This window comes from Schistocerca gregaria, chromosome 8 (genome assembly GCF_023897955.1).
Source record: "Schistocerca gregaria isolate iqSchGreg1 chromosome 8, iqSchGreg1.2, whole genome shotgun sequence".
NCBI lineage: Eukaryota > Metazoa > Arthropoda > Insecta > Orthoptera > Acrididae > Schistocerca > Schistocerca gregaria.
In genome coordinates, this window is record NC_064927.1 from 473,681,309 (window position 1) to 473,708,823 (window position 27,515).

A 27,515-nucleotide genomic window follows, 5' to 3' on the forward strand; every position below is an offset into this window, starting at 1 on the left:
GAAGACAGACTGGAATACATCCAGCAATTAATTGAGGACGTAGGTTGCAAGTGCTACTCTGAGATGAAGAGGTTGGCACAGGAGAGGAATTCGTGACGGACCGTATCGAACCAGTCAGGAGACTGACGACTCAAAAAAACAAAAGAAAACATTACTCTATTTCTGCTGGTAACTGTACCAGCAATACCGTCACTAACCAACTATGCCGTCGGGCAAGTACCCATTATCTCAGGTAAATGTACGCTTCTGTGCTCACATTCTACGACTAGTAAGCAAATTGTCGGGGATAATATAGATGGCTTAAAATACTCGTTCTCGCAAGTAATACGAAACGCAACGTGCACCTGGGCATAAAGGGACAGTCTATGTTAACATACCCCCTTTTCAGAAATGCTTTTCTTGCTATAACCTCTTCACTTCCAATGCCCTAAATAGTTTTGCTGTCCAAACAGCCGAACTCCTCTGATCGTTTCAGCTGCTTATTTTCTAATTTAATTTTCCCTCCATCCACTCACTGCTATTGTTCTGTATATTCTCGCCTCTTTGACGAAAACCGCTCGATTCTCATTTTCTCGATGTATGAAACACTTTGTTTGCTTGTGCACCGACCCTCTTCATAAACCTTTGGTATTCAATTTTTCGTTCTCAGGTTCTTCCGTCTTCCTCTTCATAAGACTCTTCTCCAATGTTTCATCTTAAAATTTAATGACTCGTTACAGCAATGACACGGAGATAACTCTCTGGTGGGCGATTGTTAATTACCTTTTTTGTCGGTCTTCAGACAACTGTGTCAGTCTAACTGTTTCTTCAAACCATCCCTACTTCTTGTTGTGCTATACACCTCTACAGCCTTTTCTTTTTTTTTTATTGCCATGAAATTCATTTTTGATTCCATAATTTCCGAAAGTGAGAACTCCCTCGGCCACAAGACGAGACGAAAATGCATTTCATCCCTCTCAGAGTTCTAACTTTCAACTACCTGCATATTACTTTTTTAATTACACAGATATAACTTTACCCTGCCTCCTCATGGCAGTTTCCACTTACGGGTTGGATAGCACAGAATTTACATTTGATCGTACATATACCGCGACAAACATACGTACAGTGTGACAATTACATGAAATAAAATCGTCAGAACGGCTGAACGGTTTGCTTTAGAACGTTCAAACTGCACAGTTGGCCACGAGGCGTGATGGGAATTAGTATGGGCTGTATGGTTTGTTTTAGCGACGAACCCCACTTCCATTTGGATGGTTTGGTCAATAAGCAAGAAAGGCGCATTTGGCGGGCTGAGAAACCGCATTTCGCGATCTCGATCGAGAGGTCTCGTCACTCTCAACGGATGACTGTATGGTGTGCAACATCCAGTCACGGGATAATCGGTGCGACTACCGAACGGCATGTGAAGGTTTTGGAAGATGGTATCCCCATTATCGAAAGTGACTTATTTCGACAAGATGTGGTTCATGTAAGACGCAACTCGACTCCATCGAAGCAGGAGAGTGTTTGGTATCCTGGAGGAGCACTTTGGGAACCGCATTCAGGCGCTGGGTTACCCAGAGAGCACTGGCGTGGACCTCGATTGACCGCCATATTCTCCGAATCCGAACACATGTGACGCCTTTTCGGGGGTTTTAGTAAAGTCAAGATGTACAGCAACAAGCTCAAAACCATTTCTGAGCTGAAAACAGTCATTCAGGACGTCAACGATGGCATTTATGTTGACTAAAGTGTTTGCACGCCGTAGTTTGTAACTAATTTACCTTTTTTCCCATATAGTTCAGTCACTATCATCATGTATATACATAGCATTTGACACTAAAAATTAATTAAAACGCAAATTATATTTCAACTTGTATTAAATTATTGAATCGTAGGTAAAAGATACTACGCTAATTAGAATGGAGAAAATCTCCTTCCCACCATCACTTGACAACTGTCCTATAGCGGTTGTGTTCAAATTTTTAATACTGACTACGTTTCTAGCATTTATAGACTTAAAGAAAGCTTTCGACAACGTTGATTGGAATACTCTCTTTCAAATTCTGAAGGTGGCGGGGGTATAATACACGGAGCGAAAGGCTATTTACAAATCGTACGGAAACCAAATGGCAGTTATAAGAGTCGAGGGACACGAAATGGAAACAGTGGTTGGGAAGGGAGTGAGACAGGGTTTGTAGCCTATCCCCGATGTTACTCAATCTGTATATTGAGCAAGCAATAAAGGAAACAAAAGAAGTAGGTATTAAAATTCATGGAGAAAAAAAATAAAAAGTTTGAGGTTCGCCGATAACATTGTAATTCTGTCAGAGACAACAAAGGACTTGGAAGAGCAGTTGAGCGGAACGGACAGTGTCTTGAAAGGAGGATATAAGATGAACATCAACAAAAGCGAAACGAGAATAATGGAATGTAGTCGAATTAAGTCGGGTGATGCAGAGGGAATTAGATTAGGGAATGAGACACTTAAAGTAGTAAAGGAGTTTTGCTATCTGGGGAACAAAATAACTGATGATGGTCGAAGAAGAGAGGTTATAAAATGTACACTGGCAATGGCAAGGGAAGCGTTTCAGAAGAAGAAAAATTTGTTAATACCGAGTATAGATTTATGTGTTAGGAAGTCGTTTCTGAAAGTAATTGTATGGTGTGTAGCCATGTATTGAAGTAAAACGTGGACGATAAATAGTTTAGACAAGAAGAGAATAGAAGCTTTCGAAACGTGGTGTTACAGAAGAATGCTGAAGATTAGATGGGTAGATCACATAACTAATGAGGAGGTACTGAATAGAATTGGGGAGAAGAGGAGCTTGTGGCACAACTTGACCAGAAGAACGGATCGGTTGGTAGGACATATTCTGACGCATCAAGCGATCACCAATTTAGTACTGCAGGGCAGCGTGGAGGGTAAAAATCGTAGAGGGAGATGAATACACTACACTAAACAGATTCAGAAGGATGTAGGCTGCAGTAGGTACTGAGAGATGAAGAAGCTTGCACAGGATAGAGTAGCATGGAGAGCAGCATCAAACCAGTCTCAGGACTGAAGACCACACCAAGTTTCAGAGTGCGGCGGGACCACGATTTTCACCTTCAACACAGTCATTTGCCTTCCGCCCCATTCACGAGTAACACAATAAAGGAACTGGGCAAACACTGGCCGACCACTACACACTCGTTTGCGGAGAATTTATGAAACCTGTAAAGAAAATTTGTGGGACCTCAGGAGAAATACTGCCAACGCTAGTAGACTGGCATTTCTGCGGCAACAAGTCAGCTCAGGGTGAGAGGCGTAAAAGAAACGCTCGCCAGAGCTCTGGGACTAATGGCTGGGTCGCCTTATGTGGCGGTAGCCGCCGCCTGAGAGCCATCTCGGAGAAGGAGTGGCGGCTTTAGGTGGTGGCGAGGTGTTGCCGGCTGTTCGTCGCGCTCGCGCAGGAAAAGCCGACAGCGTGGCAGCTTTCCAAAGAGGACCTCTCACGCTCCCCGGTTGACAAAGTTGTCGCGCAGTTTTAGACGCATAGTTGTTTTGTTTTTAATTTCATTGTGTCCACCGACATATATGAAGCCGTTTCGATAAAGAAAGGAACCAGTCATTCTCAAGGATGGTACAAAAACTTTGTGTTCTGATCTCTTGACTCTCACAGCCGTTTGTAGTTAAAGATGAAAAACCTAACACCCAAACCTCTGGTTGTCAGACACTGAGATCGGTACCAAACGTTGTGTGGAGATAGAGTGAGAACCAAAACTCCGATTTAGTTCGTGCTGTGTGCTATCGACCTGCAGGACGGTCGTAAAGATCAATTAAAAGTGACATTGAACCGTGACTTTACTTTCAAAATATTTTCTTAAAGGATTTACTTTATTTACTAGCGATTCATCAAGAACATTAACACATTTGATCACACTAGGTGAGCGTGGAAGTAGTTGCCAGGGAGTAACTGATGAAAATGAAATTACCTTTAACAAATGGGAATTTTATTCATAAATGCCTTTTCAAAAACAGATTTAATATTTATAACCAGAAAAGCTCCCTCGAAGTATCAAGTTACAATTTTATTTAGAGGCAGAAAGAACAATATTGACAGTATGAGCCTTCGGGCTGAGAAGTTTGCCGCTCCCTTTCAAAACGGCCGTAGTCACGACCGCTCACAACACCAGATTACTTTAAACTAAAAATTTTAAGAACTCACACAAACACATTTAACTATGCACCCCGTAAGAGGGATGGAAATGGTACAAACACTTACACTAAGAAATTATTTGCCACCGAAAGTGCAATTTGTTTTTTTTTAAGGGACTCTTATGGTGGAAGGTCAACGACCTTTCCGCAGTAGATAACTGGTTCCCGTGAGATCACGGAAGTCAAGCGCTGTCGGGCGTGGCCGGCACTTGGATGGGTGACCACCTAGGCCGCCATGTGCTGTTGCCATTTTTCGGGGTGCACTCAACCTCGTGTTGCCAATTGAGGAGCTACTCGACCGAACAGTAGCGGCTCCGGTCATAGACAACCATCATAACGACCGGGAGAGCGGTGTGCTGTCCACAAGCCATCCTATCCGCATCCGTAACTGAGGATGACACGGCAGTCGGATGGTCCCGATGGGCCACTTCTGGCCTGAAGACGGAGTGCTTTTTACGGTGGAAGGGTGGCAACTTTATAAAAATGACAATTTAAATGTTGTTGTTGTTGTGGTCTTCAGTCCTGAGACTGGTTTGATGCTCCTCTCCATGCTACTCTATCCTGTGCAAGCTTCTTCATCTCCCAGTACCTACTACAACCTACATCCTTCTGAATCTGCTTACTGTATTGATTTCTTGGTCTCCCTCTATGATTTTTACCCTCCACGCTGCCCACCAATACTAAATTGGTGATCCCTTGATGCCTCAGAACATGTCCTACCAACCGGTCCCTTCTTCTGGTCAAGTTGTGCCACAAACTTCTCTTCTCCCCAATCCTATTCAGTACTTCCTCATTAGTTATGTGATCTACCCATCTAATCTTCAATATTCTTCTGTAGCACCACATTTCGAAAGCTTCTATTCTCTTCTTGTCCAAACTATTTCTCGTCCATGTTTCACATCCATACATGGCTACACTCCATACAAATACTTTCAGAAACGACTTTCTGAAACTTACATCTATACTCGATGTTAACAAATTTCTCTTCTTCAGAAACGCTTTCCTTGCCATTGCCAGTCTACATTTTATATCCTCTCTACTTCGACCATCATGTATTATTTTGATCCCCAAATAGCAAAACTCCTTTACTACTTTAAGTGTCTCATTTCCTAATCTAATTCCCTCAGCATCACCCGACTTAATTCGACTACATTCCATTATCCTCGTTTTGCTTTTGTTGATGGTCATCTTATATCCTCCTTTCAAGACACTGTCCATTCCGTTCAACTGCTCTTCCAAGTCCTTTGCCGTCTCTGACAGAATTACAATGTCATCGGCGAACCTCAAAGTTTTTACTTCGTCTCCATGAATTTTAATACCTACTCCGAATGTTTCTTTTGTTTCCTTTACTGCTTGCTCAATATACAGATTGAATAACATCGGGGAGAGGCTACAACCCTGTCTTACTCCCTCCCAACAACTGCTTCCCTTTCATGTCCCTCGACTCTTATAACTGCCATCTGGTTTCTGTACAAATTGTAAATAGCCTTTCGCTCCCTGTATTTTACCCCTGCCATCTTTAGCATTTGAAACAGAGTATTCCAATCAACATTGTCAAAAGCTTTCTCTAAGTCTACAAATGACAGAAACTTAGGTTTGCCTTTCCTTAATCTTTCTTGTAAGATAAGTCGTAAGGTCAGTATTGCCTCACGTGTTCCAGTATTTCTACAGAATCCAAACTGATCTTCCCCGAGGTCGGCTTCTACTAGTTTTTCCCTTCGTCTGTAAAGAATGCGCGTTAGTATTTTACAGCTGTTGCTTATTAAACTGATTGTTCGGTAATTTTCACATCTGTCAACATCGGCTTTCTTTGGGATTGGAAGTCTCTGGGTATTTCGCCTGTTTCATACATCTTGCTCACCAGATGGTAGAGTCTTGTCAGGACTGGCTCTCCCAAGGTCGTCAGTAGTTCCAATGGAATGTTGTCTACTCCGGGGGCCTTGTTTCGACTCAGATCTTTCAGTGCTCTGTCAAACTCTTCACGCAGTATCGTATCTCCCATTTCATCTTCATCTACATCCTCTTCCATTTCTATAATATTGTCCTCAAGTGCATCACCCTTGTATAGACCCTTGTATAGACTGGGCTTCCATCTGAGCTCTTGATGTTCATACAAGTGGTTCTCTTATCTCCAAAAGTCTCTTTAATTTTCCTGTAGGCAGTATCTATCTTACACCTAGTGAGATAAGCCTCTACATCTTACATTTGTCGTCTAGCCATCCCTGCTTACCCATTTTGCACTTCCTGTTGACCTCATTTTTGAGACGTTCGTATTCCTTTTTGCCTGCTCCATTTACTGCATTTTTATATTTTCTCCTTTCATCAATTAAATTCAATATTTCTTCTGTTACCCAAGGATTTCTACTAACCCTCGTCTTTTTACCTACTGCTGCCTTCACTACTTCATCCCTCAAAGCTACCCATTCTTCTTCTACTGTATTTCTTTCCCCCATTCCTGTCAAATGTTCCCTTATGCTCTCCCTGAAACTCTGTACGACCTCTGGTTCTTGCAGTTTATCCAGGTCCCATCTCCGTAAGTTCCCACCTTTTTGCAGTTTCTTCAGTTTTAATCTACAGTTCATAACCAATAGATTGTGGTCAGAGTCCACATCTGCCCCTGGAAATGACTTACAGTTTAAAACCTGGTTCCTAAATCTCTGTCTTACCATTATATAACCTATCTGATACCTTTTAGTATCTCGAAGGTTCTTCCATGTATACAACCTTCTTTCATGATTCTTAAACCAAGTGTTAGCTATGATTAAGTTGTGCTCTGTGCAAACTTCTATCAGCCGGCTTCCTCTTTCATTTCTTAGCCCCAATCCATATTCATCTACTACGTTTCCTTCTTTCCCTTTTCTACTACCGAATTCCAGTCACCCACGACTATTAAATTTTCGTCACTCTTCACTATCTGAATAATTTCTTTTATTTCATCATACATTTCTTCAATTTCTTGGTCATCAGCAGAACTAGTTGGCATATAAACTTGTACTACTGTAGTAGGTGTGGGCTTCGCATCTATCTTGGCCACAATAATGCATTCACTATGCTGTTTGTAGTAGCTTACCCGCATTCCTATTTTCCTATTCATTATTAAACCTACTCCTGCATTACCCCAATTTGATTTTGTGGTTATAACCCTGTAGTCACCTGACCAGAAGTTTTGTTCCTCCTGCCACCGAAGTTCACTAATTCCCACTACATCTAGCTTTAACCTATCCATTTCCCTTTTTAAATTTTATAACCTACCTGCCCCCTGCCCGATTAAGTGATCTAACATTCCACGCTCCGATCCGTAGAATGCCAGTTTTCTTTCTCCTGATAACGACATTCTCCTGAGTAGTCCCCTCCCGGAGATCCGAATGGGGGATTATTTTACCTCCGGAATATTTTACCCAAGAGGACGCCATCATCATTTAATCATACAGTAAAGCTGCATGCCCTCAGGAAAAATTACGGCCGTAGTTTCCCCTTGCTTTCAGCGGTTCGCAGTACCAGCACAGCAAGGCCGTTTTGGTTATTGTTACAAGGCCAGATCAGTCAATCATCCAGACTGTTGCCCTTGCAACTACTGAAAAGGCTGCTGCCCCTCTTAAATAAAACCCATGAAATTCAGACTTACATAAAATGTACAACATGCTCTACATTACACATCGCAAGATGATAGGCAACATAAAAACATATTTCAGGAATTCGGCCTTTACATCTTAAATTCCATAAATTCGTTTACACCGAATCCGACAAACATGACAGAGGCAGCTATTAACGTATAGAAGATTGACAGGGGGATTACCGAACAACCCAAACCGCACATTGCTCTAACCCTCCCCAAGTTCACAAGGGAAAAACGGACCACCCAATTCACAAATAACCACCTTCCTGCGGATAGGCCAACGGAGAAGAATGGTGGGACGACCGCAAAACAAAGCGGCTGGTGACCTCACCAAGAAAACAAGTAGAATTTAACAAGTAAATGAAACAACTTATCTCCAATCACTTAACTTCTAATAAACTGCGATTTCTGGCGAAGACCTGGCTCAGCACCCCCCACGCTCTCCCGAACCGTCTGCTGTTATCCGCTTGAACGAACGCCGGAAGGCGCGCCGATCTCCCGTCTCACGGTGTCGCAGCTGGCCCCGGCCAGCCCGATGTCGTGGTTTCACTGCTGTTGCTCTCGTGTCAACCGCGAAGCCACTACCCCTCGCTATACGGCGCGGCCCACTGGACTCACGTGGGGACCTCACATGCGCCGACGCTCAAGGCGGGCAAGTCATCTCGTGTCTCTGTACGCGACCGACCAACCGACCGATCCAACCGCCAATGGTCGTTGCCCGAGCAACTCGAGCAGACTGGCGGCCTAACGCGCAGACTTAGATGGGGGAACTCAGCCCCGACCAGGCGACCACTAGCTGAGTACTGTTACTGGCGACGTGGTAAGACTCTCCTTTTCTGGCTTAAAGCTTGATCCAAACGACAGACATGCTCGCACTGCGACGACAGACAGACACTAACTGCCGCACAATGAGAACGAGAGACAGACCAGCTAACTGGTGTCGCGAGACTGACCTAGCCTCACCTGGACTGACCAACTGCCGAGTTTCTTTCTTTTTTTTTCTTTATTGTATTTCAATTCCCCATCGGGGCGGGCTGGCAGCAGCATATGCACTGCTCTTCATCCGAAAGACATAGAACAAACATGAAAAGACATTTAAAAATAACAAAGGAGAGAATATGGTGAACATAGATATAAAAAAGGGGGAACATCATGGAAGGCAATAGACAAGAAACGGGGTGACTGTAAAATGGACATAAATAACTATTTAAAAGTAGCACACACAAAAAGCCACACACGGCGACAATTAAAAGAACACAAGGCACATTATGACTGCAGCATAAAAGGTATCGACAGATGGCGTAGCACATAACAAACACTGACGGCGAACTAGAAGGCAGTACACAATTAAAAACACACCTCTTGACAAACAGGAGAAACAGCACTAAACAACACTGATGTGGCACACTGACGATGATCAAAACGGAGGATCTGCCAGGTGCAAGAAGATGAGGGAGACCGGCAGAAGGGTGGGAGGGAGGGAGGGAGGGAGGGAGGGAGGGGAAGAGAGGGGGGAGATGAGCAGGGGGCGCGCTGAAGAGGGCCAGGTAGGGAGGGTTGTGGGAAGGAAAGAGGCAAGTATGAGGTGCAGGGTCTCGGGGGGATGGCGGGTGGAGGAGGAAAATCCGTTCTGGGAGAAGAGGGGAGAGGCTCAAATGGCTCTGAGCACTATGGGACTTAACATCTATGGTCATCAGTCCCCTAGAACTTAGAACTACTTAAACCTAACTAACCTAAGGACATCACACAACACCCAGTCATCACGAGGCAGAGAAAATCCTTGACCCTGAGGGGAATCGAACCCGGGAACCCTGGCGTGGGAAGCGAGAACGCTACCGCAGGACCACGAGCTGCGGACAGGGGAGAGGAAAAAGGGGGCTCTGCGGTGAGGGGGGGGGGGAGGGGAACAAGGCCAGGTTATAGTTGGAAGGAAGGGTAGATGTCACGGCGAAGTTCGTCATCTGGGAGGGGGAGGCGTTGGAAATTGCCCTGATGAAGGAGATGGAGGGTCCAACTGCCGAGCTGATAGCGCCCCTTAAATGCACGTGAACAGGCAACCTTTCCACTTTCCCACCAGAGTGAGACACCAAAGCTGCGACTGCCACAGCGGCGCTACCGCCAGAAACGGAGGGCGACTGCTTCACACAACGGGCTGCGGCGTGCTCTTCAAACAGCAATTTTTTTTTCTTTTTCTTTTTACCACGGCTCAAACATTAGAACCATGGAGCACAGGAAGAGTATAGCTGTGAATAACTAATTAGTACAGCTTCCGTAGAGGGTGGTAGAGCGTTAGATTGTGGTACCAAGGGTCTTAGGTGCATATTCCACTGATGAAGTTTTTATTACTGCATTATATGTGAAGTTGTTATATGGGACTATTAATACATCCGCTCGTGTGATGCAATTGTTTCTTTAATCTACTGTTCTGATTGTTTATATTTATTCTGTGAAACTACAAATACACTAATTGCTTCATCACGAGTGGTGTCTGTTCTGACGCACATGCCCGACAGAACACCACTCCTATCTGTACAAATATACTCTATAGGTTTCTCTACTTTCAGCTAAAGAAGCGAAAGCAGACCGTCAAAAGAACATTGCTACAAACAGTTTTAATCGCAGTCAGTTAAAACAAACTGTCATCCGTGGGGTTTGAATGAGGGACGTTTGACACAACAACGTCACGCTCTATTTTTTTATTTTTTATTTTTCTTTTTTTTAACATGTCAATTTGGTTTATTTGTCAGCACAGCGTACAAACTAATACCACGTATTGCACAACTTTCAGTAGCGTAAAACATTCATACAAACTGTCTTGTGCAGAATACAACTAACTGCAGTATTAATATTCATCCAGTCATAAATTACTCATTTTGTGTCTATGAATAATCATAATCGTCTCATGGCCCGTCAAGGCTTCGGGCTTCTCGTTGCGTTGGCCGTCGCCCAGGCAAAGATTCAGTATGGGGAAGGAGAATTCCCGTGTCGCGCGAACAACAGTCGTTAGTTTGTGTATCAACTGTTCTGCCGAGGTACAGCTATAAATACGTTTCCTTCGGGCTGGATTCGAACCGGTGACCTATCGATTTCTGCTTGCAGAACTTCCACAGTCCACCTAAATTCTTTATTAACCAACCCACGAGAGATCTCTGTGTGTGTGTGTGTGTGTGTGTGTGTGTGTGTGTGTGTGTGTGTGTGTGTGTGTGGTTGTGTGTGTCTGTGTGTGTATTCCTATGGGACCAAACTGCTGAGGTCACACACACACACGCACACACACACCCATGCACGAGGGAGGAATCGTACCTCCGGCAGGAGGGGCCACGCAGTTCGTGACATCGCGCTTCAAACCGCAAGAGATCTGTAAGACTGTCACTCACAGATACTCTTTTTCTGAGTTCCGTACTTCTTGTGTTACTTTTAGTTACCGTCTACGTGTGCTCTACTGGACGACAGCACATAAAACTAATTAAATCGCTGTTTTGGTTGATACTCTATCGACATGCAACGTTTGATACCGATCTGAGTGTCTGATACCTGGAGGTTTGGGTGTAAATGAGTGCAGTCAGATGTAGCCAGAAGTGCTGACCGTATCAGTATACGATTTTCAGTAAGTTATAGACAAAAATAAGGCGAACCTTGATGACGTGAGCAAATAATTGCTTAACGTTTAAAGCTGCCGAATTATGATACCGTTATTGTTTTTAATGGACCTACACTGCCGGAAAAGAAAGTGCCTCGCCTTCAAGGACTATTTACAGTAGCACCAGAGTGTAACAAGTGGATATTGAGGGGCTGCAGCGATTCATTTATCACGGCCATTGCCATCTGAGGCGGCTTGTGTGTGTGTGTGTGTGTGTGTTGTTTATAGCTTAAGTTAGTTTAAGTTAGATTAGTCAGTGTGTAGACTTACGGACCGATGACCTCAGCAGTTTGGTCCCATAAGACCTTACCACAAATTTCCAATTTCCAGTTGTGCAATACGTGGCATTAGTTTGTACGCTGTGGTGACAAATAAGCCAAATTGACATGTTAAAAAAAAGAAAAATAAAAAATAAAAAAAATAGAGCGTGACGTTGTTGTGTCAAACGTCCCGTCGTACATAACTGACAACGTACCGTATAGGGTTACTTTATCCGTTATTACAGTGTTTATTACTTTCCATAATCTTTCCAATAGTGTCCAGTATGTTAAATATGGATTTTGTCCACTTAGTGCATGAGTATAATGAATAGTTATTGCCGGGTTCTGGGGAGAGGGGGGAGGGAAAACGACACCAGTTAAGCCTGCTGAATATCAGCGGGCATTAAAGCATAACGGTCGAGCAAACCCTCTTTATTTACAATGAACCACGACGCGATGAACATTGCGTAGCAGGGAGCAACTTTGTCATACTGGCAGAATAAATATACGATAAAAACTGTTTTATAAGCACGCTAGAGTCTAAACTGTTTCCGTAAACATCTACGTTTATTTCACTTCTCCCAAAGTTACAAGAAAACACCAACTCTTCATAAATGAGACTCACAAGCGGAGATATACGACAGTAGCCAATTTCACTCGTAATCAGCGTTCTACATTTGACAGCACCTGAATGCGGAAAAAATCTATACTAGAATCTTACTAATGAAGTTACGATACAAAATGCAGATCGCGCATGAAAATTAAGTCATGGAATATCTTCAACATTAGTAAACACTTAGAAAAGATGTGTGTTTATGCGTCGGATTTGTAAGTCTGCCCTGTTGCAAAGTTTCGAGTAAACAGGCCGTAACCAGTACTTTTAGAATATCAAAATGTCGGATTTAGTCCTCATACATTACATACAAAATTACTACTTGACACACGAAAGCTTGAGTGCCTTAAACTAAAATCACTGCTTAACTCCACAATGGGTGCTGCAATTGCAACTCATTTACATACTTATCAACCATACCCCTAATATGTATTAGGGAGGCAACAGCACCAATCGCAAACAATCTATGATAGTTCCATAAAAACACGGGAGAACTGCCGGATGTCAGTAACTTCCTGCCACGATATTTCGGCGCAGTGTATTCTGGCCATCTTCAGGTGAGTGGCACTGTAGTAGTACTACTGGCCAGCTTCAGGCCCTCACCTGAAGATGGCCAGAAGACTCTGCGCCGAAATATCGTGGCAGGAAGTTACTGATATCCGCCAGTTCTCCCGTGTTTTTATGGAACAATCAGTACGCTGGGAAAGCCTTAAACATCAATCTATGATAGTTATAAATAAGAGTCCAGCCATATTACTGATAAGAGGAACGTATATTGATTACAGTTACATAAGGATTAATCATGAAAATTGGTGTTCTTAGCAAAAAAATAAGGTTCGTGATAGTAATTTTGAGAACATTTTTCGAGGAGAAACAACGGTCTGGATAAAAGTACTTAGAAAGGATTACAAGCAGTCTCGACCGCAATAAAACATTTATTTCAATGATCAGCAGTTAGCAGTCAGCAATTGACGTTCGTGGAGTCACAACACTTGCTCCATTCACAGCCAACGCCTAGCCTCAGCGTATAAGGGTCTGAGGATGTTCACATACTGACCGAAACCGGTAATCATCTAAATAAATTTTTTAATGAGGTTGAGGGTGTTTGTAATCCATTTTTAAAGGTTCCTGATCATTCTGCATATGACTGATGTGTATTTTACGAGAGCTACGACCTCTGTCCAACAGCCTCTTAGAACAACAGTTTAATAATTCTATTAGTACGTCTTTGAAGTCGTATATGGTATTTTGCTTTGTAAATTATATTCAGTTAGAACACTATATATCTGTTACTAATGACTTTCTCAACTTCAACATTCATCCACGGAACCATGTCCTCGAGCAGTTTCGTGCACTATATACTGTTTCTCCAAGGTGGACTGTTTTTTTTTTAAATTAAACTAAATATTACGGAAAATTTTATAAATAATAGAAGAGTACGCTAAAGAAGAAGAGATAGAACTACAATGGACATGTTATTCCATGGACTCTTGCGCTTCTATGCATGAACTATTTTTCCTTTGTCATTCGCTTATCTTAACTGCTTGGATTCGGACCTAAGAGGACGTTTTGTGTAAAGGTCATCTTGCTGTACCAGCTGATAATGTAAGTTGAACTTAAAATCCGAAAAATACAATGGTTATTTTGTCAGAAGAATTTTGTGTATGTGGTCAGTCTATTGTTAGTCTGATAACGAGACTGCCTTAAGTAGATATGGGCCTTAACAAAGAATTTGATTGTTAGGCGCCATTTTAGAAAAATCTTTAACATTTTTCTTTTAGCTCATCTACGAGACGTGCCGTCGGTTAGGACAATTAACTTTACTTCAGATCCCACGAGACCGGAAGCAGCTACTAATAATTTCACAATTTCATTTACAGATTTTCTTTATATAACGAGATAACATCCCAGACAGAAAAGGTCTGGTCACAGGATTCCAGTTCCTTTATAGGATTTCATTTGTAGATGCTACTTTTGTTATCTTACATTTGGGAATCGAGACGAAACCACGACATTAAGTTACATATTACAGTAGTGTACATCAAACAGACTTGGCAAATATTCTCTGTTGCAATAAGCACACGACTACTCACGAGCCTGCAATAATATCTGTAGTGTTGGGTAAATAAGAAAAGGACAATTAATTATCAACGATTACGTAACTACCCTTAGAACTGAGCCACTTTACTGAGTGCCCATACACGTCCGGCTAAATTAAACAACATATTACACTGTTAATAATATCCCTATATTAGTTATTTCTCTTTTATGCTGAGCCATTGCATTAACGTGTGTTTCTTTTGCCGGCCGGGTGGCCGAGCGCTTCTAGGCGTTATAGTCTGGAAACGCGAGACCGCTGCGGTCGCAGGTTCGAATCCTGCCTCGGGAATGGATGTGTGTGAAGTCTTTAGGTTAGTTAGGTTTAAGTAGTTCTAAGTTCTAGGGGCCTGATGACCTCAGAAGTTAAGTCCCATAGTGCTCAGAGCCATTTTAACCATTTTTGTTTCTCTTTTGTATAAGTCACGGCTCATATTTTATTTTATTACATTACACTAATAGTCACAAAATAATTAAAATTATTTTATTACATTACAAGTACAATGCTTTAGCTAAAGCCTTAATCTCCATGGAACGGAATATTTTTTATGAGAATACAAATTCTAAGTCCGATTCATCTTCAGGTCACGCCACGAGTAGGAGATCGTTGAAATCTGGCTTCAAGACACATTGTCATTCGCATAGCAGCCGCAGAAGATTACATTAGTAAATCACTTCTGTTGACTGACCTACGGTATACTCTACAGTGGCTGGAGTACCCTCGTGAATTTCTGTGCGTTCCTCTCTTACGTAAAATATTTTACGTACTGACTTTTTGGGGGGCATCACACTGTCTCCCGTATGGGTAGAAACAATGATGTAATTTGGTAATGGCTTGCAATGGAGAAGCCGCGTACTCCCACTGCTCCAGAGACCTCGGCCATAACGGTGGGAGACTCTTTTTGTTCATTTTTGCACCAATGCTTCGGTCGAACACAAAACAGTCTCAGCTGGTGACGAATACACCGCCACAACGGTGCGTAAGCCCCGCCCCGCAAGCACAACCACTCAGCCTAAAATTTTGTAAAGAGCCGAAACAGAATATTCAAGCAAGATAATGCCTTGTGCTAACCACTGCACCACGTCGCTTGTTAACATCCAAGTAGCCTGTAGTTCATTAAAAAGCAAGTGCAACAAGTGGGGGCGAAGAATCCTAGCAAGGTACCTGCCTTTGTGACCGGTCGGTATGATGTATCATGCAGCGTACATGCTATGACAGTGTGTGTGTGTGTGTGTGTGTGTGTGTGTGTGTGTGTGTGTGTGTGAGAGAGAGAGAGAGAGAGAGAGAGACAGAGAGACAAAGATATTGTTTATTACTCTGTGGCGGTCAGCGCTCACATAATTATTCTTCGGTTATAGAGCTTTTGTTCTTGTTAAGAGCAATTTTACAAGAAGAGAGCCGTTCTTGTGATGTAAAAATCGACGCCATTGCGAGGTTTTTTATTCACATTGTAAAATATATGCGTTATGGAAGGAAATCAGTTAATAGAACAATAAAAATTGTTCATTTCAAGAAGGTACGTGTTATTATACGGCTAGCGTATACTTCTAGTGTGATTTAATAATAAATACCAGATAGAGAACAGTTCCGACAGGAGCGTTCAGTTCTAGTGAAATAGTTCGATGCTTTCTTCGGAAAAGAAGTCACTTTCACAATTGTACCTGGATATTTCTCAGAACTGAAAGCAATCTGATTGCTATGCAACGAAGCCCCGAAGAATACCTCTCCGTACTTTGGTTACCACTTTCAGCTCAACACGGTATCTGGAGCAGATTTCTACAACAGCGGAAGCGTGTAATCGCTATCAGTTTCACACATCTCCCTGTGTGTATTTACTCACAACTGTGAACACACAGTTACTAACACACATAGAAAGAAAATATAAGGTGGTGTGGGAAACATTTCAGTGTAAAGGTCCTGTAGAGCTAAACGGTAATTAGCCTAGCAGTAGTAGTAAACAATTTTTTTTTTCAAAGGAGCCTTTATATCGGGATACACTACTGGAACTAATTCATATGTGCTCACGTAATACGCGTCTTACTTCATTATTCTGAAATTGACTATCAGTGTTTCTTACATCATATATGTACAAGGAACCGTTTTTTTTATGAGCGCTTGTACAGTTTCCATGACTGTAGGCGTGGTATTGCTCTGATCTGGAACATGTACGTTATTTGTACAACCACAGATGAATTTTTATGATTTGAGAATGAAGCTACCGTTATGCAGATAAGCATTTTTAGCAACTGCGTAGTGGAACGTCTTTCTTGCACATTGACGATGAGTTAGTCTCCAATTTTTGTGCCATCGTCGCAAGTTTACGTGAGCATGAAGCATTATATTACACGGTAATCAGAGTGGTACAGGCACACAGAATTTCAAATAATCGGTTTACAGGACATAGTTAAAATACTGATTAAAAATTATTAACGACGAAGGCACACTTTTAAACACGTTAAGATAATATAAACTCGTTAGAAATCAAGAGGAGGAGAGGAGGGGGTGGTAGGAGAGATTTAATATCAGGTCCAAGCAGGTGAAAGTAGAAGAAATTTGAGAGCGTCTGACGGTTGCGTTTTTATTCTGGGAATCAGTACAAGGTTTATGAGGGAGGGTATTTTTCATTATGTCGCTCTCTACAGAAGTGGTACTTAGGGGGCTAAAGAGTATTTGTAGATTCTGGAAAGACTCTTCATCTTTTCTACGATGGTCAAAAGTTAGATGTCTGACAGATTTTTCACAACCTTCGTTTAGATATACCTGACTTTAATCTGTCTTTATTGTGCTACTTTTCTTGCACTAATACATATTGTGTTTTTTCCTACTGTAACTACTACTACGTGCCACTATTTATGTTATTTTATTTCTGAGCGATGTATCCTTATTAAAATTAACGCTTTTGAACAACTTTTCTTGTAGAAAGAGCCGCTGAATTGCAAAATTAAATGCTAGTTCTGATATGTGGATGATGCGCTGTGTTTGTAGAATGATACTAGTAAACAATTAGATACATTACTGCAACATTCACACTCGCAACATCAGGAAATTTAGTTTACAATGGAGCTGGGAGAATGTTCTATAAATTTCTTGGACCTTACTATAGATATTAATACAAGAAGGCATACATTTAGCATTAGAGAAAAAGACAGCTGCAGATACGATAATCACTGCTAGCTCTCAGCATCCACACAGCCAGAAACATGCACCCTTACATCACATTTGTTTCATGGTCTGAATAACCCTTTTAAATATAATTGCAGACCATCAAACATATCGCTTCCAACAATAGCTATAGCTCTGCCCAGGTTGATGATAGACCACGAAAAAAGAAAGTACGTAAAATTACACCACTTCTGTACGCTGGCCAACAGCAATGGGTCAGTAGTTACAAATCCTGGTGTGCAGAGCCCATATACTGGCAACATTTCAGACAACCTTGTAAAAAAGTTACAGTCTCCCAACTGCATGTCTGCATCTTATAATACCAATAGCATGTCAAAATGTTTATTCAATAGCAGCGAAAAACTGCACTCCTTGGCACAGATTAATGTGTATAAGATCACATGCAAGCAGTATGCAGTAGTATATACTAGTCTGTCAGGCAGAGTTGTGGCATGAGAAAAGCTGCAGGATGGGAAAGAAACAGTCAACCTCCGCTGATCATCTTTTAACAAAACCAGTCGCGTGATGCAGAATGTGAAGTTTTACTACCTGTTAAGAAAAGCAGAAAGATGACCCTACTCGAAATACTGGAAATGAACAAACACATGCCATAGAACGCAGCTTATTATGTGGTCAGATTCAATTTCTTTTTTCCCCTTTGTTTTCGTTACAAATACTACATTTACACTGTAAATTAATGTTATTTATCTACAGTTGTTAAACATATCTCTACACAAAAACTTTGTTTCTCCTCTTTTTTCAGTTATTGTAATTATTTTTACGTGACAAGAAATGTAATGTTTTCCTATTTAAAATTATATCAGTTTTTTGTCTCCTGTATAGATAATATCTGTGTAAGTCGCACATAATGTTTATCTTTGGTCGGGACATTCAGCTGTCACCTGATGATGGCCTAAGAAGCCGAAAGCCCGTTCGTGAGCAAATGAAGGTAATTTTACAGAACATAGGGAAGCGTTTTCCTACTTAATTTTGTTATTCCGTTCTGCCAAGCCCCAACGGAAACTTCAGTTAACGTTAAGTTTTGTTATTTTTGCCGTTGTGAAGATAATCTAAAATACGCGGAACGTCAGGTTACTCGTAAGGCAGGGTCTGATGACCCTATCCTTGTGAAGATAAATAAATACATTCGATATAAACTGTAGCAATTTTTTTGTTAGACAAGACAACATATCTGTCTGATACGAAGACTGGCAACTAGCTCTTTATGTAGGGAAATTTGAAGTAACCCATTCACAGAAAAACATGAGGCAGCAATGACTACACGGCTACTGACACGCAATTTGAGTCAATTACGTACGAGAAAGACCTTTGAGTAACCATAAGTGGAGACTTGAAAATGAACGATTGTATAGACTAGCTGCAGGTAAAGTTAATCTCAGGCATCGAATCATTCTTGGCATACTGGGTAACTGTTCGGGGTAAAGTTCGAAATAGGTGGTTCATAAAACACTTGCACAGTCGAAAATTGAGTACTTATCTGGCATGAAGGATCCATTCCAGATCAGACTAGTAGGTAAAACATCACAGCCTGTAAAAATGGTTCAAATGGCTCTGAGCACTATGAGACTTAACGTCTGAGGTCATCAGTTCCCTAGAACTCAGAACTACTTAAACCCAACTAGCCTGAGGACATCACAACATCCATGCCCGAGGCAGGATTCGAACCTGCGACCGTACCAGTCGCGCGGTTCAGGACTGAAGCGCCTAGAACCGCTCGGCCACCACGGTCGGCACAGCCTGTAAAAGTTGCCTTAGTTAAATGAATGGAATATAGTTGGTGTCGGTATGGAGTGTATTTCTGGGGAGTGAGGAAGGGCTTGCTAACATACCTGTATGCAGGATGTGAGGATTGTGTGACCAGTAGTGACAGAGGGCAGTACGTGTGTCAGATGGGTGCAGATTGACAGCAAGTGTTCTAAACCCTCTTTATATGTTCCAGTGTTAGAAATAGCTGTTACTTACTATGTTAATCAGACTCGAGTGTTTATTATTGCATAATGGTTACACCAATTTGAGTACTTTGATCCATAGTCTAACCACCGATGGATTAAAACTATTTCGGAGTGTTATATAAACATTATTTTTCTCTTTTCCTGATCTCAGAAATTTCTGTTCACTTCTTTTTCGGGTTATCGCGTACACTGTGGAAATCTACCTCCACGAACAGCTTGTCCGAAGGGTACAGCAGCAGAGCACGGACTGATGGGCTTCAAGCGCACATGTGAACAAACGAACCGTACCTGAGCCATGTATTTGCTTACATTTGGTAGATTAGAGCAGACATTTCGATGGGTTGGCTGCCAAGAAGTGTAAGCCCAAACTTTCTCAGTAGAGCAAATTTAAAGTTCGCAGCTCATAATTATATATTTCTTGAGTAAATTAGGACATGGCCATAACTTGTAAATGTAAAATTTCTATCAGAGAAGTATAAATATATTGTTGAAAGATTTTAAATGCCTCAGAATTAAAATATTCGGAATTATTATCTCAAAAAGTTATTAGGAAAGGGCAATGAGCTCAAGTAAAAGGCGAAAATCTTACTCAAACAGCAGAACCGTTATTTATTTTCAGCAGATGCTACGTTCTTAGACAGGCGAGGATAACTGATAACGCTGTGGAACTTTATCTCAGGATTCGTGCTAACTCCTACGCAGCGGGATGCTTGTGTATGGAATGTACAGCGTGTACAAATAAGAAGATAATGCACTGCAAACAAACACAGGTCCCAGAATTAGAGATCAATTGGCATACGCTGTATTCAGCTTCAAGTGCGGCGTTCCTGTGTATATATTTGGATAATAAACTGAGGGGTCGCCAGAACGTAAGTTCACCGAAAAACTCTGTTGTGTTGCTTTGCACTCAGAAATACCTCTCGTGCTGTTGACCTACAGGGACCTAGGGCATCACTTATATGCCTCTCGGATACTCCCTAATGGTATCTGTAGTTAATAAAAAAACTGAACACTGCTGATACACCCTAATGGTACTTGTGGTTAACAAATAAAGCTGATCAATTCACAAGCACTACAGGGGAACTCAGATCGGAAAGAAATACTTACTCTTTAAAAAATTTTCTAAAATAAGGGAACACAAGAAAACACTTGTTAAACGTGAAAAATATCACCTTGCAGTACAACCTAAGGTACCTTAATTAAAAATCACTTAAAACTGTGCGTTATGTACTTTTTACATTTTCAAAGAAAAGCCTGCATATTTCCTGTTCTGCCTCACCCATGGGGAAGAGCAGTATAATACAATTTTTTGTGAAATTATTGTGCAAACGCTGAAATTATTAGGAATGTCATCTTAAAACTAAGACAAAATTTTTTAATAAACAATTTAGACTAAGGAATTAAAAATCTTCAACAAAATCGGTGCTGGTAGCATCAAGAGACTATTTTGAATTCCTACACATTGCAGACAAAAAAGTTGATCTCCTGGAACAATTACAAATTTTGTCTAATAAGAATAGGTCCCCAGAAAGAAATTTTTACTCTGCAACGGAGTGTGCGCTGATGTGAAACTTCCTGGCAGATTAAAACTGTGTGCCGGACCGAGACTCGAACTCGGGACCTTTGCCTTTCGTGGACAAAGGCGAAATCCAAAGATCCCGAGTTCGAGTCTCATTCCGGCACTCAGTTTTAATCTGCCAGGAAGTTTCAAGAGTAAGTGTCCCAACACCAACTTAAATAAACAAATAGATTTAGCAAATAACCCATTCTTCCAAAATTTCAAAGAATCATTCCACTTGAAAAATCCAATAACTTACAAAAAAGGTCTCCCTCCCGCCCACTCTCCCACCCTCCCCCCCCCCCCCCCCCCCCGTCTCTCCCATAATGGCACTCCAACTCAACAATCTGTTTCTCCTTCTAGTACACACACACACACACATACACACACACACACACACACACACAGATACATACATACACTCCTCCTCCAGCATATCACCTAGCTTAACAGTTCATTATTTAAATTTTTAAAAATACTGTGATGCTTATTGTTAATTTCGTAAGTGTTGATCAATATTAGTTAACCAATGACAAATGAAATGTGAATTGCAATTGCAGTGCCAAGATTGTCGTTGTATTAGCTTCCGAACTCATTGTTTCATAGATTTTCCCATATTACTACATGTTATTTTACAATAGACTAATGGATACATACTTACTGACGCCAGCGTTTATTACAAGACGTGAAGAAAGAGCTCCCTGTGATAACACAAACTCTTTGACATATCTTTAGCCATACCCTTTGGTTTATTTACATCTTGTAAACCATGTGGAACGTGCTACCTGTGGCTAAGAGGGTAAAGCGCAGTGCAATTAATGTCGCTGGAAAACGTTCATTATGTTTTCCACAATGCTGCGTACACCAGCATCCACCAACGGATACTATTCACTGTAAGTAAAGCAACAAAATCTATCTCATAATGTGAATAATTCTCGCCACACTTAGTGCTCAGATGTTTCATTTATAGATCTTGCCGCAGCTACACGACTCTCACACTGCTGCAGACAATTAATAAATATGTAAAATCTGATAGTGAATCGCTAGGCGGTTTGAAACCTGAAATGGAATAACGACAAACTAAAGAACAAAACAAAAGGCGACTGTTGCAGTAATTTCAAGAAACAATTATTTAAAGTCATTTAAAAAATTTTAGAATTCTTTTTAATGCTTAATGCCTGGTTGCTGTTACTGTTATTTTATTGAATACAATCGCTCGTGTACCAAATGTATTTTATGGTTAGCGAACAGCTCCTGTAGGGCGCTTATTGATAAATCCTATAATCCGGTCGTGCGCGCCTAGACAAGTTTCTTTAACAAATCTGTGTGGTAAGTTATTTCTTTCTGCTACTTTTATAGGTTAATGATCGGACAATGAGGTGTTCCATCGTAGGATTAAAGAACCTGCTTTCCATTTACTTCAGATGTGTTACCAACTTACCTTTTTATTCTGCAGAACACATTTCTAATTTTTCCATCTGATTTGCCAACTCTGTAATTGGGGTTATTCCTAGCTTTACGATAGTATCTTCCCGACGTTGCTTTTGGAACTTTAAACTCCTTGAATGTATGGCCGATAGTATTGCAAGAATCCGCAGCTGAGTGAATAAGCATTTAGTTTCGTAAGTGCGAGAACCCTGGATCGAATCTCGCTGCCAGTACTTCTATTTTAGTCCCACGTAGTTCTAGCGACGTAAAACGTTTGTACACTGCAGAGCAAGCTGTCATCTTATCAATAATGTTACTACCTAGGGTCTTAGTGTGCTTGCAAGAGACCACTGGCGCATTTGGACGAAGAACGACAAAATCAGTTGATGAGCACGCACGCAAATACAAGAGTGCTACGATAGCGCCTTTTAAGTCCGGCAGACTCACGACAGCAGTATAGAAGAATTTTCTAACCGACACCTTCAGCCACGAATGCGGAAACAAGAATTTCTTTCGCTCCTCGGTTCATGTGGAGAGTAAAGGAATCCAGGTTTGCACGACGAAGCTTCTCAAGATGGTGAGGGTCTCGTCTGCCCAGCACGCAACATTAAAGTATTTCCCCCAATACCTGTTGCAGCCTTGCATCGCCTTTTTTTTTTTTTTTTTTTTTTTTTTTTTTTTTTTTTTTTTTTTTTTTTTTTTTTTACCGGCGTGTGTAGAACCTCATAGAACAGCTAGAAAATTGCGCATACATTAGCGAAGTTAACATTAAAATTCAATAAACCGTACACTATCTGTTGTATGTACCAATATTCGACGATAAGCTTCGGTATGCGTGGTACGTTGCGAAATTACGGATGCCCGAGAACGGTTTATGAATGAAGACCAAGTCTGTTTCCCAGGACAGGCATTGAAAAGAACCACTCACATTCAAAAGTTTGGCGTCCATTCCATGCGTTGTGTTTCGCAATAATTACTGCTTTCTGCATATCTGCGATAATTCTCATCCTGATAAGTGCAGTACTCCGTACATTACGCATTATACGTGCCACAGATGTAGGTACAAAAATATAAATAAACAAATGGCGGTACTGATTTAAGTGAAAGTGCTCGTATATCTTTTATGACTTATAGTTTCCTTATGAAACAACTTTTTTCTTCATTTTTCAGGAAAAAGGTTATTAAAGTAATAAATGAATCATTAAATATTGATAATTTTCACCGTCGTAATGTATCTGTTGCTTGAATTTCGTGGGAATGAAAAGAAAACCGACAGCGAGTTTCGATTCAGAGGCCTCGGACTTCGAAGCTAAGCGATTCCCCGCACAGTTACGGATTTCTTAAATACAAGCGACCAACAAAGCATTTAAGCACGCGCAAAATTTTCAAACTCGCTTTTCACGAAAATGGTTCAGAGATACGTCTCCTGTTTACGAAGGTTGAAGTCCTAGTCGTACACTGCACCCCCTGTCAATATGAATCGAATCGGTGAAAGTACGTACGTGCGGTCGGTCCCCTTGTGAGCAGCGGGCGTATATTGAAGCGTGAGGAAGTGGCGTGCAGAGAGGGAACGACAGCGCGCGTCTTACCGTGCCAGCCGTCGTCTGCGAGATCGGCGGGGGCGGACGCTGTGGGGCGGCGTCGGTGAGTGTGGGGCGACGTCAGTCCGGCGCGGGGCGCTCCTCTGGGCTTCGGCGGCGTCGCGACGCCGTTTATAGCTTCCGCCACGCCGGGCGCCGCGCATGCGCGCTGACGTGGGCCGGCAACTTCTGCGCACGCCTCCGCCTACGCGTCGACACCTACACGCGCCGAGGTCCCTCGCCACCCCCTGTTGCCGGAACCATCAATCCGCCAGCCCACGTACGCGGTCAGCCATAGCAGGATTCTTCCTCTTCGTACAGTGCATCGCCCACTGGTCAAGTGCCCAGCTCGTAGCCAACAAGTAGAAAATTAAAGTTATACACTCCTGGAAATTGAAATAAGAACACCGTGAATTCATTGTCCCAGGAAGGGGAAACTTTATTGATACATTACTGGGGTGAGATACATCACATGATCACACTGACAGAACCACAGGCACATAGACACAGGCAACAGAGCATGCACAATGTCGGCACTAGTACAGTGTATATCCACCTTTCGCAGCAATGCAGGCTGCTATTCTCCCATGGAGACGATCGTAGAGATGCTGGATGTAGTCCTGTGGAACGGCTTGCCATGCCATTTCCACCTGGCGCCTCAGTTGGACCAGCGTTCGTGCTGGACGTGCACACCGCGTGAGACGACGCTTCATCCAGTCCCAAACATGCTCAATGGGGGACAGATCCGGAGATCTTGCTGGCCAGGGTAGTTGACTTACACCTTCTAGAGCACGTTGGGTGGCACGGGATACATGCGGACGTGCATTGTCTTGTTGGAACAGCAAGTTCCCTTGCCGGTCTAGGAATGGTAGAACGATGGGTTCGATGACGGTTTGGATGTACCGTGCACTATTCAGTGTCCCCTCGACGATCACCAGAGGTGTACGGCCAGTGTAGGAGATCGCTCCCCACACCATGATGCCGGGTGTTGGCCCTGTGTGCCTCGGTCGTATGCAGTCCTGATTGTGGCGCTCACCTGCACGGCGCCAAACACGCATACGACCATCATTGGCACCAAGGCAGAAGCGACTCTCATCGCTGAAGACGACACGTCTCCATTCGTCCCTCCAGTCACACCTGTCGCGACACCACTGGAGGGGGGCTGCACGATGTTGGGGCGTGAGCGGAAGACGGCCTAACGGTGTGCGGGACCGTAGCCCAGCTTCATGGAGACGGTTGCGAATGGTCCTCGCCGATACCCCAGGAGCAACAGTGTCATTAATTTGCTGGGAAGTGGCGGTGTGGTCCCCTACGGCACTGCGTAGGATCCTACGGTCTTGGCGTGCATTCGTGCGCCGTTGCGGTCTGGTCCCAGGTCGACGGGCACGTGCACCTTCCGCCGACCACTGGCGACAACATCGATGTACTGTGGAGACCTCACGCCCCACGTGTTGAGCAATTCGGCTGTACGTCCACCCGGCCTCCCGCATGCCCACTATACGCCCTCGCTCAAAGTCCGTCAACTGCACATACGGTTCACGTCCACGCTGTCGCGGCATGCTACCAGTGTTAAAGACTGCGATGGAGCTCCGTATGCCACGGCAAACTGGCTGACACTGACGGCGGCGGTGCACAAATGCTGCGCAGCTAGCGCCATTCGACGGCCAACACCGCGGTTCCTGGTGTGTCCGCTGTGCCGTGCGTGTGATCATTGCTTGTACAGCCCTCTCGCAGTGTCCGGAGCAAGTATGGTGGGTCTGACACACCGGTGTCAATGTGTTATTTTTTCCATTTCCAGGAGTGTATATACTAAGATGGTATCTACTCTTTTGGACATGTCTTAGTATATACAGGGTGGTACAAAATGGTACTGCCAAACTTTCAGGAAATATTTCTCGCACACAAAGAAAGAAAATGTGTTATGTAGACATGTCCGGAAACGCTTACTTTCCATGTTAGAGCTCATTTTATTCTTCTCTTCAAATCATATTAATCATGGAATGGAAACACACAGCAACAGAACGTACCAGCGTGACTTCGAACACTTTGTTACAGGAAATGTTCAAAATGTCCTCCGTTAGCGAGGATACATGTATCCACCCTCCGTCGCACGGAATCCCTGATGCGCTGATGCAGCCCTGGAGAATGGCGTACTGTATCACAGCCGTCCACAATACGAGCACGAAGAGTCTTTACATTTGGTACCAGGGTTGCGTAGACAAGAGCTTCAAATGTCCCCATAAATGGAAGTCAAGAGGGTTGAGGTCAGGAGAGCGTGGAGGCCACGGAATTGGTCCGCCTCTACCAATCCATCGGTGACCGAATCGGTTGTTGAGAAGCGTACGAACACTTCGACTGAAAAGTGCAGGAGCTCCATCGCGCATGAACCACATGTTGTGTCGTACTTGTAAAGGCACATGTAGAGTATCCCGAATGAAATCATGATAACGTGCTCCATTGAGCGTAGATGGAAGAACATGGGTCCCAATCGAGACATCACCAACAATGCCTGCCCAGGAAATTTGTATTGATGACGTGATTGCACAATTGCGTGCGGATTCTCGTCAGCCCACACATGTCGATTGTGAAAATTACAATTTTATCACGTTGGAATGAAGCCTCATCCGTAAAGAGAACATTTGCACTGAAATGAGGATTGACACATTGACGGATGAACCAATCGCAGAAGTGTACCCGTGGAGGCCAATCAGCTGCTGATAGTGCCTGCACACGCTGTACATGGTACGGAAACAACTGGTTTTCCCGTAGCACTCTCCATACAGTGACGTGGTCAACGTTACCATGTACTGCAGCAACTTCTCTGACGCAGACGTTAGGGTTATCGTCAACAGCACGAAGAAGTGCCTCGTCCATTGCAGGTGTCCTCGTCGTTCTAGGTCTTCCTCAGTCGAGAGTCATAGGCTGGAATGTTCCGTGCTCCCTAAGACGCCGATCAATTGCTTCGAACGTCTTCCTGTCGGGACACCTCCGTTCTGGAAATCTGTCTCGATACAAACGTACCGCGCCACGGCTATTGCCCCGTGCTAATCCTTACATCAAATGGGCATCTGCCAACTCCCATTTGTAAACATTGCAGCACTGACTGCAAAACCACGTTCGTGATGAACACTAACCTGTTGATGCTACGTACTGATGTGCTTGATGCTAGTACTGTAGAGCAATGAGTTACATGCCAACACAAACACCGACGCCAACATTACCTTCCTTCAATTAGGCCAACTGGCGGTGAATCGAGGAAGTACAGTACTTACTGACGAAACTAAAATGAGCTCTAACATGGAAATTAAGCGTTTCCGGACACATGCCCAAATAACATCTTTTCTTTCTTTGTGTGTGTGGAATGTTTTCTGAAAGTTTGGCCGTACCTTTTTGTAACACCCTAT

At 42.9% G+C, this 27,515-nt stretch overlaps 1 protein-coding gene across 1 annotated transcript in view; it reads right to left on the bottom strand.

Moving 5' to 3' along the window:
* LOC126284783 (uncharacterized) overlaps window positions 1-24,219 on the bottom strand; it is a 466,230-nt gene extending 442,011 nt beyond the window's left edge. The window contains exon 1 of the mRNA XM_049983948.1: window positions 24,121-24,219. The gene's annotated coding sequence lies outside the window, so the exon portion shown is untranslated. The remainder of the gene's footprint in view (window positions 1-24,120) is intronic.
* Window positions 24,220-27,515: the final 3,296 nt, after the last annotated feature.